We start from the raw sequence: 7,980 nt of genomic DNA, 5'->3' as shown, positions 1-7,980 counted from the left end.
TTTATTTTAATAATAAATCAACCTTAAAAATTTAGTTCTAATTTATGAATACATGTCTGCCTTCGTTTCCCTTTTGAATCTTTTCTCTTTGTTTTCATACTTCTCCGTTTAAATTTCTTTCCATTCTCTCATGCTATTTCTAGCATTCTCTCTCTCATTACTTACGCTTTAATCGTTTTACCTTTTTCCATTGGTGCGCTGGAAAAAGAATGATCTTTGCTTCAATTATTCCTTGATATAGTATGTTATACTGTATAATCAGGCTTAAGTATATACAGTACATACTGATTATACAGTACATTATATTCTATAATCATGGTTCCGCTGTTCCTTGGATTTCAAGTGAAATTATTATTCCAACTGAAACCTCGAAAAAGATAAGATCCAGTTTTTTATTTTATTATTAAACTATTTATATTAATTTAACTTAAGATTATTAAATTTTTTTATCTCTACATTTTATTGAAATTTATCTGCAGTTATTTTATTATTTTCTTATCGCTTATTATTTATTTTATTCCCCCCTTTTTTTTGTTTGTTTGTTTGCTTTTCCTGACAGCTTTCCATAGGGCTCTGGTACATTTCATTTTAGAAATTAAACACTGCTCCATGCTCAAAAAGTTCTCGAAAAATGCTCATAGAAGGTTCTCTATGAAATCTGAAATCGTATTATGAAGTCATCTTCAAAATAACATTTACGGACATTCACAGATTACTTCAGCAGTCCCGACATTCCTCGAAACATTGGCGAAATGCCTTTCCAGATTTCCCTCACTGAACGGTAGTCGCTGTTTTTTCGGATGGCTTAAATTGTCTAGGAATGTTAACACCGAAGATAACTTTTCACAAGGTCAAGAGACAAAGAATCCGATAAATAAAGCGGTTTTGGCATAATTAAAGGTAATTTTCTGATCACAAAAACCGAAAATAATTTGTCCAAATGGCTCTTTGCGCAAAATCCGATATCACACCGAATGATCGAAAAATGCTTTGTTTCTATTAGCAGAGAACACAAATTGCGGACTCTCAAATGAAGTCTTATCCTACATTTCTTCTTATAAACTACGTTAACACCGTCTAACAGCCAAACTGAGTTATTGCAAGCTTCACATTAGTGATATGACATTTTCCCTAATATTTTGAGCAGAGGAATGCATCAAAATGAATGCGTGAATATATTAAAAATAAATAAAAAGGATGTTCGCACATTTTTAAACGATTTTGATTCATTATAAAAAAATCGCCTGCTTGAAAAAAAATTTTTAACTGCAACTATGCTACTTGACAATTTTGTTTTCATGCAAACTGACACTTTTAAAGAAGCAAAGGACAGAAGGATATGCTTATGCTCTTTCTGAAGAAAATTATTCATTTTTAGTTATTAAAAAATGCTATGAAAGCCATTAGTTTTCGGTAATTAAAGCAATGATACTTGTAGATAATACTGTGAATAAGAAAGGAAAAAAAACGAAGTTCGGCTTCAATCAGAAAAACTATTAAAAATACATATCGAAGGAAAACACGGAATGTTGCAAAGGTAAGAAATTTAAGTTAAAAGAAAATTTGTGAAGTCAAAGAAAAGTTGCATAATCATTAAAATGCTCAGTGTCAACTGTAAATAAGGTTATAAATCCTGATTTGAATCCTAAAAAGGCGGAAAAAGGTAATGTGCATCGTCTTTCTACACGAAATATCGTCGAAAATGGAAGGCGCTGCAGAATTTCTGTGAGAAACAATTACTCGGGTAAAAATGGAAAAATGCTATCACAATAAATGAATCTTGGGTAAATGACCGCAATACAATAGATTCATTCATTTTCATTGAAGATAAGGAAAAAATCATAGAACATGGCTAAAAAAATCTAAAGAATGTTTTTCAACGGGATTTATGATTGTTGCTGGTTTTTAATATAACGACAAGTAAAAATTGAAGAGAGGGCATAAAACTGTTCAGGTCAATTCCACATATTATCGGAAACATACGTTATACCCAATTTTCAATTATGAAATACTTCTTTACCCCCAGTGCCATCAATAAGTAGAACTGCATCGACACAAAACAAGCAGCCGAACGTCAAAATCCACTGTTAATTTCTTGAAATAAAAATGGAATAAGAAACTTATATCAAGTTCATACTTTTGACTCATATCCCTACTAAATCTCTTGACATATTATCTACGGATTTTTGTGCTTTTGGATTTTTAAAAAGCAAATTGTCCAAACGTCGACCTGCAAACCTCCGTGGACTTTGGAAAGCTGTTCAAGAGGAATGGGATAAAATACCTATTTCGATACTAAAAAGGCTTTATTGTCTTTGAAATTACCGTGTAGAAAGATAGTGGAGTTGAAATATAGTGACGAATAAGGGTTTTCAAATGAAACATTTAAACCACAAACATTTTAGGTAAAATATTTCTGTAAATACAATGAAAATCGTCCAAAAATTGTGCGATCAGCCTCTGTATATTGCTATGAAATATATTTGTACTCGAATTTTCACTCCTTTAGAATTTAATAAAATTTTCAATCTTATAATCCACGAAAATGTTTTCTAGACGATAATATTACTTATCCAAGATATGATGATGGTTAGTGGTAGTCAGCGGTCTGCGCCACTGGACCGTTGTTCCTTGAAAATTATAGAGATTTATTACATTTGCAGAACGCAGACACTTAAGCAGCTGCTGCTTATACGTTTCGTCTAAATCAAATAATCCAATCCAATCCAATCTAAATTATGCCGCTGTAAGACCTAAAAGGAAGAATTTATATATGCTATTTAAAAATTCATTTTGATCACGTTTATCAAGTTATAACAACAGCTAAAAGGCATACTAATTAACTTTAGCTCCATTTGATCGTGCAAACATTGCGTGCAAAACGAAATGAAGGGTCCAAAGTTATCTTAAAAATCTAATAATTTAGCTTTTAAAAAGCTATTCAACTGTCATAAGTACTACATCATGATACATTATTAACAAAAATGACTCATTAAATTCATTCCTAGTTATTTAAAACAATTCAACATAAATTAAGAGTGTAAGCCATTATATTCTTTTAAAGCTTGTTCCGTTCTGAAGAACAAATATTTTGGTTGTGTAAATGTTTATTTTAATTGCATTAGTTTTCTAACCATCACGTGGTCCGTGAAGAACAAATAGCACTTAAAGAAATAAATGTTCTCATCTAGTCTTGTAAGTAATGGTTTATCGCTCTTAAGAAAATGAAGAAAAATATATTAGAGCACAATTTCAGTTCAATCCATAATTTAATTTACGAATTATTTACATATATTGTTAAATGAAAATTATTTTTATTAAATTTGTATCGAACTACAGAAACTAAATACAGGAAATTCGTATCTTCGAATCATACGAATTTTAAAAGATTTAAGATTTCGAAAATGAAATCTATGACCTTTTTTGTCATACGAATCTTTCGTACCTAACCTAAAAAAATCTATTAAGCAATTTACTTCTAAACTTTAGAAAGATTAGTTTTAATGATGTCCAGTAGCAACATTCATTAAAAAAGGTCTCTTTTTTATATGAGCAGTGCTAGAACACCAGTATCAGCTCGTAGTAGCCTTGATTGTCCCAAGCTAGATGCAACGAGAATAAGCTCATTACGAACATAAGCTCTTGATATGAATCAATTTAATAATGCGTTGTGACTTATCTCACTTGTCTGACAGTAACATCAGAACAAGACCACGAAATCCATCGAGGCAAGATTGCGCCTGTTTTTGGCAAGAGCCTTGAGCACCATACAGGTGTCAGTATGAGTTTGCTCAGTCTCCCCCCTCCTAATTCTGATGAAGAGCAGCCCGCGAAGACGGATTCAAAGGTCTTTCACCCCTCTTTCCCTACCACCAAACTCTCAAGAGAACTTTCGGCTCATCGCATAGTTAGAATACTCCCATGCTTATTCCGTTCACACTATACATTTAAGAACACGGACACTCTACATTTACAAACATCCCTGCCTTCTCCGGGATTCGAACCCGGACCTTTCGGTACGGCAGTCAGTGTCGCTAACCACTATCCCGGTTGAGCGGCAGCAATTAAATGTATTAGCCTCAGTCCTCAGTATTTCTATTTTATTTTTTTGTCGAGTCACTTTTCAGGTAAAAGGATGCTACTACCAAATGTTATCGTTACGTATTATTTTTAAAGAAATAGTATAGCAAATATAAATCATATAGCTAATGCATGGCAACACTTAGTGTTCTATGGGGAATTCTAAAGATATGCTGCTTTTAAAAATTTTGTGGTTTTTAAGTCATTGATTTTTAAATCCGAAGCATTAACCCTTGCAGTAAACAACTCTTGCCGAAAGCGGGTGCTACGGCATAATATGCGTGCGGAAAAATCGCGTTCTGCAGTTAACTTTCTATGGGAAAAACGGGTTAGGTGTAGTTAATATTAAAAAAGAATAATGTATGTATAATTTTTTCCACTTAAAATTACAACAACCTAAATATTGTTGTAATTTAAGTGGAAAAATAAAACAAATGTTAATTGAAAGGATTTCTGCTACTGCTTAATCTGTAGGTATTTGATACAATTATTTTTTTAATAGCTGGTGCTTTCTGCTTAAGACACTATCTGACGCAAATGATTAAACGTTTCGCAGTTAGCAGTGCAAAGTTTTTCAATACTTCTCTTAAAGCACGTTCTTCTTTCTTCATCGAGGTCAATCTCCGTTACAAAATCAGAGAGTTCCTGTGCCTTTTTTAACAATTTGTTTAAGTTTTTTTTATACGATAAAGGCTCTTTATCTTCTTCACTATCGCTGCTTTCCCCGTCGGCTGGTATTATTCATTTGTCATTTCACGATCATCATTCTCGGCTAATACTTTGATTTCTCCTTTTTTCCATACCTGTAAAATCCTTCGTGGCCTACTGCAATTTCTATTACATCTTTTAGCATTATTGGAAACTTCTGGCCAGTACTCATACTAGCAAGCAATTATTGTTGATGGCTTGGCTTATTCCTGCGAGTTCAATCATTTCTGTGTAGTGTCTTATGTTGAATTGCTTCTAAAATGCCATTAGTGCATTGTGCTGTCATTCGTCTAATGCTCCATTCGCAGAGATGTAAACATGCCTGACATAACAGACTTCGAATGCTTTTATGATTCCTTAATCCAATGGTTAGATTAAGAAAGTGGTGCTCGGTTTAAGGACTAAAACCTCTATAAATGGGATAGAATATTATGAGGGCTTCTCCACCATGTCCTGGAGCATCATTGAGAATTAAGAGAACTTTAAAGCTCAGGTTCTGCTGTTTTAAGTAATGTTTAATGAATAAATTTGCAAACCAGTCATTAAAGAGAACTATCGCAAAGCGGCCGTCCTGCATACCGCGTCTAATTGAAATCCTCGCTTTAGGCAAATTAAATGGAGATAATTATAGCAACTCATATACACAAAATTGCGTTCTGCAAGCACACTTTCGGCAAAGGTTTACTGTATATTATCAGAGGATATACCGCCATCGATGCGATATTCTCAAATCAAAGTAGGAGATGTAATGTGTACGGGAGCACGTCTAATCGTCACTACCCTTATATGGGGGAATGGCAATAAGGAAAAAAAAAAAAAAAAAAGAGTAAATATAATTAACGTTGAGTCATAAATTTTATAATTAAATCAGATTTTCTTCACAAACGATTAATCGTGATACGATTAAAAATTCCTAGTTTACTTAAAGCTCGTTGCTATTCCGCCAATTTCATGTCTTAATATGAAACTGGCAGGAGGTCATGTGCTGGCCTTATCAGGTTTTTTTACAATATTTTTTATGCCATACCTTTTCATATCAGTGTACAGTTTCTGTTCTCATGCTACGCTGTTTTCTTTTAATTTTATTTGACCTTTCAGCATTCTCCTTCCTCGAGCTTACTGCCTTTTTAATTTAAAAATTTAGACTTTTTACTTCCTTGTACGAAGTAAAAAGGAAGTATTGTAATCGCGAAAAGCTTCAGGCAGCATATTTCAACGAAAATATCCATTTTGACCGATATCGAATGCAATTTAACGATGTTTTTGCGTGATATCTGTACGTAAGGACAGAATAAAAGACTCGTTTCCTCCAAAAAAAATTATAAAACTGCTTTAAAATGAATTCTGAAGCGAATTTTTCGTGGCATCTGTACGAACGTATGTACGTACGTGCGTACGTATCCCACATAACTCAAAAACGAGTAGCCTCAGAACGTTGAAATTTTGTACATAGGACTGCTATAACATGTAGATGTGCACCTCGTATTTTGGTTGCAATCGGCCGCACCAAACGTATATAAATATATTTATATATATATATTCACTCTGTTAACCGGCTCAGTGATCTCAGTTTCTTTACTGCTATATGTTTGTAAATTGTACATTTCTTGCTTTAAAAATGATTGAATTATGTTGTTCTTATCTTCCGGTTAAGGTTTTTATGCCTTTAGTAAATCTGTGTGCAATATTTTTAGAATTATCAACAATTTTAAAGTTGTTTAAGGTTTACTTAATTTTTTATAATTTAAATTTTAATAATTAGTAATTTAATTTTTAATACAGATATTTTGAGTTTTTATGTATTTTTGCCTTGTTGCGAAACGAGAACTGAATTAATTGAATGAGAAATACTCAATCGTCTGTGAAAAACTGTTTCTTTTTTGTTTTGTTTGCTTAATTTCTTTTATACATCGTTCTAGCTTTATTATAGTATTTGAATAGAACATGTGGCAACGATTAGATAATTCTATTATTTAAATAATATAAATTTTGTGCATTATGAGTTATAATATGAACGAAATATAATACTGTTAAGTGAATCTAGAGCCAGAGTGTCGCTATGGTAAACAAATACTAGAGTGAATTTTAAAGAATGCATTTATTCTATTGTGGTTTATGCGCTGTCGGCGAAGTAGATTTAATTCAATCCAATAACTTTAAATGAAATGCAAGAAAAAATGCGTATAATTTAATATTCCGCACAAGGAAGTCATGTGGTGTACACATCAGATTTTTTTTTTAAAGGATTCGCATCAGAATTCCAGTCAAGGCTGTTAGTCACCGGAGACATATACTTTAAGGTGGTCAACACTTAGGTCATGAATGTTGATAATAGTGCCAATCAATACCTTTCGCATTTATTGATATTTAGACGCTGAGGATCACTTGAGGAGAATCAATCGATTTTTAGAATAGTAAATTTAGATTATTAAATATCAATTATATAAAAGCACAATAGCATCCGAGAAGAGTGTTGGTCACCTGTAATCTACAGATTAACGGCCAGTTTTATGAAGTGCCCACAAGTACCACTTCAACCTTTTAGATATCTTAATCATTAGTGGCTAACCAATCTGTCATTAGTTTATGGCAGCAGTGTAAGTATAAATAAATTTTGAAAGCAAAATTAAATCAGAGGACATCAGTGCATTTATCAGCTGCTGATCACCCGCTTACTAATCACTGGTCTAACACTATTTATATTTATAGACATTTAGTCATAATGTAATGTATCATAATGTAATCGTAACTTGTATAGGACGCTTTAATAGGTAACATTTTTTTAATAATGGAAAATAAGTACTCCAAATTCTTTGGAGCGTTATTTTACGTAACACTATAATAAAGAATTTTTAATTTGCATTGCATTTCGTTTAAAAAAACGTTAAAAGAGGAAGTCGAGAGTGTAAGCCAAAAACGTAGGGACAAGAGGCAAGGAACACAGATTGAGTTATTTTATTGGATGCAGGAAAAAACAAGAAATCCAATCAAGTAGCAATTTTTTATTTAAAATAAATTGATAAAAAATGCCGAAATTTAAATTAGTTGCTATAAATTTAGGGATAAAATAAAACAAAATTATATGCTACTCAAGCCAAATCTGATTACTTGCGAGTACATCCGAACGAGTAAATCCAAATCCATTGTTAATGCCTTATGAACCAAACATGCCAAGCCTATAACATGCTTAAT

The sequence above is a fragment of the Stegodyphus dumicola genome, chromosome 8 (assembly GCF_044657685.1).
Source record: "Stegodyphus dumicola isolate Sdum_Otavi_A_Nest chromosome 8, ASM4465768v1".
NCBI lineage: Eukaryota > Metazoa > Arthropoda > Arachnida > Araneae > Eresidae > Stegodyphus > Stegodyphus dumicola.
The sequence above is the reverse complement of the archived record's forward strand: the minus strand, read 5'-3'. Positions refer to the sequence as shown.